The sequence below is a fragment of the Nyctereutes procyonoides genome, unplaced genomic scaffold (genome assembly GCF_905146905.1).
Source record: "Nyctereutes procyonoides isolate TBG_1078 unplaced genomic scaffold, NYPRO_anot_genome, whole genome shotgun sequence".
NCBI lineage: Eukaryota > Metazoa > Chordata > Mammalia > Carnivora > Canidae > Nyctereutes > Nyctereutes procyonoides.
Genome location: NW_026575046.1, coordinates 59,401,416 through 59,413,092, shown reverse-complemented (window position 1 = coordinate 59,413,092; position 11,677 = coordinate 59,401,416). Strand labels below are relative to the sequence as shown.

The 11,677-nt window shown below is 57.8% G+C and overlaps 1 long non-coding RNA gene across 1 annotated transcript; it reads right to left on the bottom strand.

The window, feature by feature from the left end:
- Positions 1 to 282: 282 nt before the first annotated feature.
- Positions 283 to 3,964, bottom strand: LOC129509759 (uncharacterized). The gene is made up of 3 exons (XR_008664391.1): positions 3,941 to 3,964; positions 1,442 to 1,541; positions 283 to 1,108 (listed from the first exon to the last, which is right to left on the bottom strand). It is a non-coding gene; the product is annotated as an uncharacterized LOC129509759 (long non-coding RNA).
- Between the last annotated feature and the right edge of the window lie 7,713 nt (positions 3,965 to 11,677).

Here is an 11,677-nt window from a genome sequence, read left to right as displayed (position 1 = left end):
TGGGGTCCAGTGAGGGGAAGGGACTTATCCAAAGTCATACAGGCTGCGACTCCAGAAGTCCAGAGGCAGGAAAGAGCAGAGGTAGGGAGGAGACTATGTAAGCTGGCCGGGAGCACTAGGGAGGGAGCGCAGAGGAAAATTCTAGAAGAGGCTCAACCAGAGTAGGAGAAAGAGCTCATGTCTCAGGCCATGCGACTTGGAGCTGTGGCTCTCTCATGGGCTCAGTAATGTGGACCCGCCCTGTGGGGCTATGGGACGGGGGCTGGAGCACCTGTAAACTCTAGAATCCTGTGTGTGTGAGCATGGCACAGGGGGCCAGGAAGAGGGTGGGTCCCCAGATCACGGTAATGGACCTCGGAGTGCGAGGCACGGCTCTGACAGTAACCCTCCGGCACAGGTATTTATCAACCCTGTCTTCCAGACTGAAAACACCGAGTTAGGTAACTTGCCCAAGACCTCAGAGCTAGGAAGAGGTGGGGCGGGGATCATGTACAAGAGGCCCTGAGGCAGACACGGTGTTGAGGAGCTCATCTCTGGGAAGGGAGTGGGCAGAGGAAGCTGAGGAGATAGCACTCCCGAGAGAGGCAGGGCTCCCCGGTCTCGTACCTTCCCTTGGAGCCATGCTTTGCACTGAGAGTGGAGCCAGCTGCCCGGGGGTCAAGGGGTAAAAGACGCTCAGTGGGGGACCCCTGAGATGACTGCATGGCGTGTCCGGGCTGGCGCGGCTGGGCCCCTGTCTACTGCAGATCACCTGACGACTTAGCCGCACAAACTCTGTCCCCAGTTTCTGTGGCCCGGGGGTTCGGACAGAGCATAACAGGGATGACTTGTTCCTGCTCCACAGCATCTGGGGCCTCTGCTGGGAAACCTCCAATGGCTGGCCGGTCAGATGGCTGGGCTCAGGGGGGACTGGTGCCCAGACATGACATCTCCGTGTGGCTTGGGCTTCCTCACAACATGGCAGCCTCAGCTAGTGGTTCTTCTCAGCTCTCACATGTGGCTCGGGGCTCCAAGAGAGAGTGTTCCAGGCACCAAAATGGAAGTCACATGGTCTTTACTGACTTAGCATCACTTCTGACCTTCTCCGTGGGGTGAAGTGGTCACAAACCTGCCCAGATTAAAGAAGTGGGGACATAGACCCCATTTCTCAATAAGGAAGAGTGTGAAAGAATTTGTGGCCGTGTCTTTGAAACCACCACATTCATCATGGTGGCCCAGCAGCCTGGTAGGAGAACCCAGCAAGGATGCATCCCACCATGACAGATCCGCAGAGGCTGAAGGAAGTCAGGGTCAGTCCAGCAGACCCAGGACTCAGCCAGGGCCACACAAGCCTCCTCTACCTGCCCCACCGGCCCCTTGCCCCCTGCCTGTGACTCAGCCTTTCCCTGGAATGATCACATGGTTAGACCAGGCGCTCACAAAGGCAGGACTTCGAGCTCACCTCTGCTTTGGCAGGATGACCTTGAGTGAGTCATGCGACATTTCAGGGCCTCTGGGCTCCTCTCCTGCACAACAGCGGATGCTTCCTCCTTTCCAGGGTTCTGAGGAGGAATGGAAGAAAGAACATATGGGAAACGCAGACATCCAGTAGGCTCCTAGCGAATGCTGGTTTCCTTCCAGGGAGAATGGGGTAGGGCGGGGGTGCCACATGCACGGAGAGGATCTAAGGGCCTGACTCACTGGGTTCTCTCCTGGGGACTTAACCAAAGCAGCATGTCTGCACTTGAAGCTGCAGCAGGCACCTCTTGGGCCTGTGGCTCCTGGCTCTAATTACAGCTTTCTGGACATGTTTCCTGTTTGGGAGCTGGCAAGGTACCCTCAGAGGAGCCACAGATAATGAGCAGCTGGCTGCAGAGCCTCCATCCGCGAGGGCACTGACCCCGGAGCAGGCCTGAGCAGGCCCACCTAGGAAGGAAGAAGGCCCTCAAAGTCACCTGGTCTCAGTACTGCCTTGCACACACACACACACACACACACACACACACACAGGACCACCACCATGGCCACAGGATTTCCCAGTCTCCACTCATACAGCGCCGGTGACAGAAGCCTCACTACCCTGCAGACAGCATGCTAACCTCCTAACAATACAGGTGCTTAGAAGCAGGTCCTTCAACTGCCAGCTACCCATCCTCAGGTCTACCAAGGAGAAAAGTGCCATAGAATGGAAGAAAGGACACAGCCTCTGGGGGCCGGAGGAACTGGGTTAAAATTCTGACCCTACCATTTTCAGGTTCTGTGAGCTTGCTCAAGTCCCTCTACCTCTTTGAGCTTCAATTTCTCATCTGTGAAATGAGAATACTCCTACCCAATGGAGGGAGGCTGGGCATGGCAGGTGGAGTGAACTGCCACAGCACAGATGAAAACACACGGCACACCATAGAGGTCAAATAAATGTTGCTGTCTCCCTCTTCCCTCTTGGACACTTTGCATTAGGCCAGAGACACTCTCAGACTGAAGCAAGTGACTGTCCTGCAGAACCAGTCGTATGCCGGCCGAGAGAACCAAGGGGCCAGAAGGCCATCTCTTCGGCTACAAGACCTCATGGTCAGCTAGACAGGGCTGGGGGTGGGCAGCAAGCTTTCTCATTTCTGCTAGTGCAACTGGACATTGACTGAGAGAAGAATGGGACGATGGAAGTTTGGATGGATGGATGGATGGATGGATGGATGGATGGATGGACAACTGAACAGACAGTTTAAACAAGTATCTAAGCAAAAACACTAATTTGAAGAGATGTTTGCCCCAGGAACCTCAATGCACCCCCATGTTCATTGCAGCATCATTCACAGTAGCTGAGATACGGAGATGACCTCAGTGTCCGTCAGTGGATGGATGGATAAAGGTGGTGTGGTACATAAATAATGTACATAATATATAAGGGAATAGGCATATAATATATAATATATGATGGAATATTACTCAGCTATAAGAAAGAATGAGATCTTGCCCATTTGCAACAACATGCATGGACCTGGAGGGTGTTATGCTAAAGGAAATAAATCAGACAAGGCAAATGACACACGATCTCACTTCTATATGGCACCTAAAAAACAAAACCAACAATCAAACCAAAACCAAGCTCAGAGATACAGAGAACAGACCAATGATTGCCCATGTGGTGGGGAAGAGAGCAAAAAAGGGGGAAGGGGATCAAAAGGCACAAACTCCCGGCTGTAAAGGAAGTCAGCCCTAGGGATGTAACGGACAGCATGGTGACTACAGTTAATAACGCTGTCTTGGTGTGTGAAAGTTGCTTAAGAGAGTAGATCTTAAAAGTTGTCATCACACACAAAAAAAGAAAAAAAAAGACAAAAAAAAATCTGTGATTGTGGATGGTGGCAGATGGTACCTAAGCTTACCGTGGCGGTCATTTCGTAATATATACAAATATTGAATCATTATGTCGTAGACCTGAAAGTAATAGAATGCTGTGTGTCAATTATACCTCAATAAAAGGACCCATAAATAAACTGGTTACTAAGTCTAGCCGGGAGACGCCCGCCGCCTTCTAACGCTAGCTCTACTGGATGTCGCATTTTTGTTGAGAAACTGTGTAAGCAGTGATTTCTAAAATTTATAAGCCTCGGGGGACGTCTTGTAAAATGCAGAGTCCTAGGAGCCACCAACAGAGATTGCCACTGCAGGTGCGTGGCGGAGCCCGGAGTCTGCGTTGCTAACCGGCTCCGGATTGCTGTTGCTGCTGCTGCTCCACAGGCCACACTTTGAGAAGCTCTGGAGTAAAGCAGAACAGCTGACCAACAACACCCATCAGAAAACAGGCCCGTGGGCCAGATGGGGTCACCTGGCCTGGGGCGCTTCAGCAGGCAGGGGAAGGAAAGGGCCCCTCCCGGCCCTGGGATGCCCAGGGAGACAGGACCACCCCCCATCTTCCACCTCTTCCAGTCTCCCCCCCAAACCCCCCCCCACACACACACACCCTGCTCGGAGCGGTCAGTCTGGGCTCTCTTACAAGCTGCAATGGCTTCCTTAGGTCCAGAAGATCACACCACCCTGTAGAGCGTCAGCCTGCACAGAAATCCCAATAAATAGGTGAGGTGTGCAGGGGCCACACAGGCTAGCCACCCACGACAGGCCTTCCAGCAGGAGGGAGGAGCCCCATCAAGAAGGGACTCCGGCCTCCCGGCTTCCCAGACATACACACATGCACACGCATGCACATATACACCTCAGACACCCCCCTCCCTGGGGGTCCCGTGGCTGCTGGCCGCAGAGCCAGGGTTCAGGACTCAGCCCCAGCACTAACTTGCTGCATGGCCTTAACTAAGTCACTTTCCCTCTCTGGGTCTGAGTTTCTCTGCCTGAGGTGGTTGGACTTGGCCTGGTCTCGGGAGAGAACTGGTCGTACCTGAGCCACCAATGTGTTCACTTATTAATTCTTTGGTTCAACAGATATCTGTTGAGCAATTCCTGTAAACCGGATCTGAGCCACGGCACCAAACAAAAGAGCAATGAAGCTTGTGCCTCGTGGAGCTGGTCCGATCTTTGTACCAGATGTTTTATCCCTCATTGTGCCTTCACCCCAGACGGCACAACGAGCTGGCCCTGCTGATCCCCGCCTTACGGACGGGGAAACTAAGTCACCGAGGAGGTGGCCGAGCTGCGGTGCAGACAGTCAGGGGTCCGTAAGCCATCACACAGCCCCGAGACCTCTGCCCCTGTGGCCTCTAGCTCTCTGCTGGGGTGGGGGCCGTCCCCACCCAGGACCCCTCACCAGCATCCTCTGAGGTCTGCTACCCCAGAGGGAAGTAGAAAAAAAACCAATGCCATGGGAGAAGCTGTTCCCATACAGCCCCAGAGTTTTGGGCACTTCAGGCTGGGCCAAAGCTTCTACAACTGTCCCCGGGATGGCGATTCCAGGCCAGACTACCCCCTCCGGGGGTAGGTACCCTGAATCCCATGGTGCTCTAGGAGCACTGGCAGGTCCTTCTCGGGGCCCCATCCCCACCCACCCCTCTCGCCACTCACCCCAAAGGTCCATGCATGACCCAAGAGGCAGAGCGAGCTCACACTGCAAGCACGGACACAACACGGCACCAGAAAAATGACACGAGCTCTGCTTCTGTGCCCTTCCCCACAGTTTTGCAATCCAGACACTAGAAGGAGGCTATTTCAACTTTTAACACACAGGAAGCTTAGCGTCGCTATGGAAAATAAACTGTATTTGGAGTTACTATGCAGGGTGGGAGACAGCACCGTGATCTTTAGAGTGCTTGGGGCCCTAAAGGTCTCAGCTGGCTTTGGCCCCGTGCCTCGCCCTCCCTCTTTGAAGATGTGCCCGGTCTTTTCCCACGGCCTGGAAGACTCTCCCTCTCCCCTCCGCCTCTCTAAATATGCCCATCTGTCATGGCTCCGTTCACCTCCTGTGTCCTCAGGAAGCTACTAGAAGCCCCACTGGTTCTCCCAGGTCCCACGGATCCAGCTCCATCTGCAAGAATCACCGCACTCTTAGATCCCGTGTCCTGCCCTCGGCCGGCTGCCGGGATCCTCCGGCATCTGTCAGGTCGAGGAGGAGCCAGCCGAGAGGAGTCCCCACAAGGGCCACATCAGGGACAGTCTAGGACACCGGTTCTTCCAGAAGCCCTGCAAAGTGAGAAGGCATTGTTTGCCTTGTGTACTCTCTTTCTTTCGTAAACAAATGCACAGAGAGGTTTTCCAGAGGCATCGACAAATTAAATCCAAAAGCAGACATGAGAACCCAGCTGTCTTCTCTGAGGTGAGTCATTAAAGCGATCTGCAAAAACGTAAAGGGATGTTCCTTTCGTTTTAGAAAATAGCTATTTTTCATGAAAATGTATGATGCTAATATGCAGTGGTTTGGTCTTGCTCTCTGGGAATAAGTATTTTACGATTTCTCAGCTTTAATTTCTAATACAGTAAATATCCGTAGCTACAACCACATAAACAGAAGCTCTTTCAAGTCTCCGATAATTTTAATAGTGCAACAGGGCCTCGAGGCCGAGTTTGAGGATTCCAGGTTGAAGAGAGAGTGCCCCTGGTCCGCAGCTGAAAAGACGAGGGGCGGTTGGGGGGGGGTCTGACCATCAGGCCGCAGGAACAAAGGCAGATGGGGGCCGGGGGCCGGGCAGGGGGCCTGGCAGGGGCTGAGAGAGGCCCCAGGCTGAGACCTTGAGTCGGGAAGCAGGAAGCAAAAGGGGGCAGAGGAGAGCCAGAAAGGAGATCCGGAGAGAATCCCAGAGGACGTAATGGTATAGCAGCTGCATCCATGAGGACCAGGGCTGGGGTCCAGGGCGGATATGGGGAGAAGAAGAACGGAACCCCGGAGTTGCCCTGGAAGGGAAAGAGAGAAGCAGAGAGATAAGGAAGGAGGCCCACCGGGGGCGATGCCGAACTGCAGCTATTGTGGATGCTGGCGACGGGCACCGGGAGGGCTCTCACCGCCATCCCCCCCACACATGCCACAGGCCTGCCCGGCCCGCAGCCCAGGGGAGGGGCCTCCCCCAGGTCCCCTCCTTTCCACTCAGCCCCCCCTTACTCCAGGTCAGCTGAGTACCTCTGGTCTTTGCCATCCTCCAAGCCCGACCGACACGGCCGTGAGCCCTGTTCCGGCTCCAGGACCCTGGGCAGGCACAGAGCGTCCATCCCTGGGTTGTCAACAGGGGATGATGAGTCCAGCTCAGGGAGCAGGGGAGGGCTCGTGGGGAATGACGTCAGAACATGTGCAGAGGGCCTGGCACGTGCCGATCGCTCAACAGGTGCAGCTAATATTAGTCTGGGCGCTCCGGCCTCGACGGCGACTGTTATTATTAGTGGTGGTATTAATATCCCAGCAGGAAATGGTCTTCAAGGTCACAGAGCTCCTGATGTGACTGAGAGACAAACAAGAAGTCCGGGAGCTGCCAGAGGCAGAGCCGGAGTCAGAACCCACTTCGGGGTCCTGGTGAGACCGTAAGCTCCCGGGGGGCCGGAGACGTGCACCGTCCACGCTTACAGCACCACCCCTTCCCTCTCTCCGCGCTTACTTTTTTGGACACGTCTCACGGGCCAGGCACTCTGCCAGCTGCTGTCTGCCCGCAACACGGCTTGGCCCCAAATTGGTTCAATCGATGTTTGTGGATCGATCCTTGTCCTCTCCCATCTGGCTGGCCACGGAGAATCTAGGCCAGGCGTGGGCTTTGGAAGGGGCCCCATGAGCCACCCCTCTGGTCGCCAGTAACAAAAACACAGCTGCTAACTTTGAGTAGCTGGTACCTGCCACCTGCCCCGGGTCCCTGCATCCTCATCCCTGAGCCAGGGGGGAAACAAGACCCAGAGAGGCTTAGCGCCTGTCTCAGGACATACAGCCACACCTGAGAGAGCCGGCGACGGGAAGTCAGGCCTCTCCGTGCCGAGCATGGGTGGGGACGGCCACGGAGGGCGCAGGCAGGTGGACGCGGGCCTGGACATGCCTGAGGGTGGGGAGCAGAGAGCAGGGTCTCGAGGGTCTTTGGGGGCAGAGGGGAAGGCCTGGGAGGGGAATCTGTGCCGGTGCGGCATTCCAGAAACGGAGCCCCTAAAACAGTCACTTCTCCCACCCTCTAGTCCGGGGAGCAACTCCCTCCGCCCGATCTCCTGCTCAAGTGGTAGGGCGTCCGTGCACCCCAGCGGCATGGCTGGCCGGTGCACCCAGGCTGGCCCCGGGCGGGACTCGGGGGTGCCGCGGAGCCGACAAGGACGGGGCAGCCTCGCACCCGCAGGGGAGCAATGACTCGCTTCACCCAGGTCTCCTGATTGGCTTTGGGTGTCGCAGGGGGAGCAGAAAGGAGAGCCTGGAGCGGGAAATGAGCCTCCAGGTGCAGCATCGGCGAGACCCGGGGCAGGGGGTTCCGTGCCCTGTCCCGAAGCAGCGGCTCTGCTGGAAGCTGGGGCAGGGACCCCAGCCACCCTGCCATGGGGCTGCGGCCACAAGGCTGGTCCTTGGCCCCCACTCGAGTCTGCCGGTGATCTGGGCTGGCTTGGCAGGGAGTGGGGCGTGGGGGCAGGCATCCTCTCCAGGCTACAGGGAAGAGCCACGCCGCTGGGGCCTGGGCTGCTGTGCTCACGGGAGGGACACGGGGCCATCGGCAGCCGGGACCGCTCCTCTTGCACCGATCCCTGAACAGGCCGTGAGGGGAAGAAAGGGCAGCTGTGCTCAAAATGCCCCTGGGGGTGGTGGGGGCGGCTAGGTGCAAGGAGCTGCCCTGGTCAGCACCCAGGAGGCTTAAGGCCTGGTGCAGCGCTGCCTCCAGCTCCCTGGGTGTCCTTTTTTTTTTTTTTTAAAGATTTTATTCATTTATTCATGAGAGACACAGAGAGAGAGATAGGCAGAGACACAGGCAGAGGGAAAAACAGGCTCCTTGTGAGGAGCCCGATGTGGGACTCGATCCAGGTCCCCAGGATTACGCCCTGGGCCGAAGGCAGGCACCAAACCACTGAACCACCTGGGGATCCCCTCCTTGGGTGTCCTCGGCCAAGTCAGTGACCCACTGCCTCTGAAGCCCCCGAGGCGGCTCTGTCATCAGGTGACCTGTGCACCCCCCACCTTGGCACCTGCGCACACACATGCACACACTCAGGCAGCACTTGTGCCCAGCATGGGCTCCATAAAGCGCCCCCGGCCTGCAGTGGAGGGGACGGTGAGGCAGGCCAGGCAACAGGCCCACAGCAGGGCCCCAAACAAAGGCAGTGGATGGGGGGGGGGAGCGTTGGCAGCGGGAGGAATGGGGGAGGGTGGCTCGGGCTGGGGAGGGATGTGGCTCCGAGCCTAACAGGCCACCAGCAGCCGCAGCATCTGCTTTTTCTCACCTCTAAAGGGAATCGATTTGTCTCTGACTGATTTCCCTGACGTCTAGTTTTCTTCTCCGCCCGGCTGTCAGCCCAGCCACCGTGTGGGGGGAAGCGGGGGGAAGAGCCCTGGCCGCCTGCCTGCCTGCCCGCCTCCCCCCACCTGCCCCCCACCTGCCCAGAGCACCTCCCCCCACCTCACACTCTCACACTCACACGCCCAACAAAGAAACCCACACCCACACCACAGCCACCCTCCCAGACACCCACGCTCCCATCCAGACAGGCGGACCTGCCACACGCGGTGCAAACACTCCCACCCAGACAGACACAGACACGCACGTTCCCACCCAGACGCAGCACACACCCAGCTCCACACACCCCGGCACCCCAGAAGCACTACCACAACCCTGCACCGCACATGCACACACAAGGTCACGCACCCTCACACACACCCTCACACACACACACACACACACACACACAACACTGCCACAGTCGGACACCAAAATGAGCATCGACACACTCGCAGAGCTCGCCCACACACGCAGTCTCACACTCCCAGACGACACAGACCCACGCACACACCCCCACGCAACCTGCAGGTGCACAGCCACGCGGCCTCCACCCCTACTCGCGGGCTACAGTCCCCACCCTCACACTCACACTCCCTGCACCCACCAGCACTCCCACGGCCCACAGGGACACCCCACAGGCACGCACATGTACACACTCCCACACCACTTCCACACTCAGGCAGCTGTCTCCTGCGTCCGCCCCGCCACCCCGCCACCCTACCATGGACCAGGGCAGCTCTTCTGGAGTCTGCTTGAGGATGTCACCCTCATGCTGCCGCTGCTTGAGCTTGCCAAGGACCTGGCAGGGAAAAGGGGCTTGGGTAGGGGGAGGCAGGTGGATGTGGGTGGTCTGGAGGTGGCCGTGGGGGGCTGAGGGTGACCGCGTTCTTTGGTGGGGACCGGCTTGCTGCCGAGAGCCTGGGTGAGGAGCAGGACCCTGGCAGGGAGTGAGTGATCTGGGGAGGGGGGGTGTAAACCTTCAAGGTCACCAGGATCCCCCCAGCTGGGTTCTCCATATCATGAGCATTTCAGCAAGGCCCCCCAACTCCGTGGGACCCTGGCTGCTCAACAGCCTTGATGGCGGGAAACAGAACAATAAAGACACAGACGGATGTCTTCGCTGCCACCATAGCATCCGATTGCATCCTGCAAACACCCACCAGGGTTGCCATTATTCTCATCCCCTGGGTGAGGAAACTGAGGTGTGGATTAGTTAAGGGACTCATCCAGGGCCCCACATGCTCCGTGAATGTAGGCCTCGGACCCGAAGCCAGGTCTCCTGACGGCATGGCCAAAAATCCAGTCCCAACCAACCAAACCCAGAAAACAACCCACCTGCCCTCAGGAAACCCCATAAGGCCCGTCCACGAACCTCCCCCCCCAACTTGGGGAACATGGAAACAGCCGTTGGCACGGGCCCTGGCAGGGCGCACATGTGGAGGATGTGTGTCTACACACATGTGCGTGCGGAAGGTACGTGGAAGTGTGTGTGACTGTCAAGGCGTGTGATCGTCAAGAGTAGGCAGGGCATGTGGGAGCAGGCTCTCCGGGCAGATGTTGGAGAGGGTGTGCCTGTGTCTAGTAAGGTGCGTGTGGCCGTATGGGTGTGGGAAGCCGTGGCGGGGGCGGGGGCATACTACAGGCAGACCCAGGCATGACTTGGGTTCACGCACATGAGAGGTGCGTGTAGGAGGCCCTCGTGAGCCTGTGGGGCTGTGTGTAGGCGTGACAAAGGCGATGGGCATGCCCGTAGATTCACACACGGGCCTGAGAGTGTGGGGGTGCACGCCCACTGCGCCACGTGCCCACTGCAGTGTCCATGCAGACCACGGGTGGGCTCCCCTCCCACACCCTGTGTGTGTCCTGGGCCCCTGCCCCTCCCCTGGGCTTTGTCGGGCCAGGAAGCTTTGCTCTCAGGGCAGCCAGCAGATAATTGATTAATAGAGCCGGTTCTTGGCTCTTCAAGGTCTGGCTGGAGATAAGCAGGGGCGGGAGCATCAGCACAGAGTAGGTGCTGAGGATTCAGGAACCACGGCCACCCGCATCCCAAGCCCTCCTCCCTCTGCTGTCGGGGGTCCCCACACTCACCACAGCAGCACGCCAAAGTCACTGCCACCCCGGAGGGCAGGGACCGAGGCAGGGAGCCCACCTGCCCCGGGGCCTGGCACAGATGCCAGGCTGAGTGGTGCCTGCTGAGCAAGCCAACTCCCAGCTGCACGTCACTCCTGCCTGCATCCCTTCGTTCCAACACCTGACCTAGCGCCTACCCGGTACCTGGCTGGGGTAGCTCCCGGAGCCCCAGAGGCCCATCAGACCCAGGCCCTGCCCAGGGCCACCACAGGCCGTGTAGCCTCTGGGGCCCATTCCAGGCCAGTGAGGCAGACCAGGGGATGGTAACATCCACCCCTACAGATTGGTCCCATGGGAAGGAGCCACAGAGCTCGGGCCTGCCGCGATTTGGGGCTGGGGGGCAGGGAGGGTGTCTCTGGCAGACATTAGGAGGGAAGGCGTACTTGAGAATGAATGAGCAGGTCATGGCTGGGGACAGCACTGATAGGAGGCCACCACCCACCATGCGCTTTCTATTATGTGCCGGACACCATGCTGCCGAGCAGTTTAGGGTGACAGCCGCTCGGCATTGTAGGAAGCCCTCACAGGTAAGGACTCTTATTATCCAAGCGAAGGACCTTATCTGGAAGACTTGAGACAAATGAGGGAGGTGGACAGATGGGATTCTGGGAAGACCCAGCCCCTGCCCTAAAGGATGCCAGGGAAAGATGCGTCAGTTGTCAACAGAGTCCTTCCAGGCCTTGATG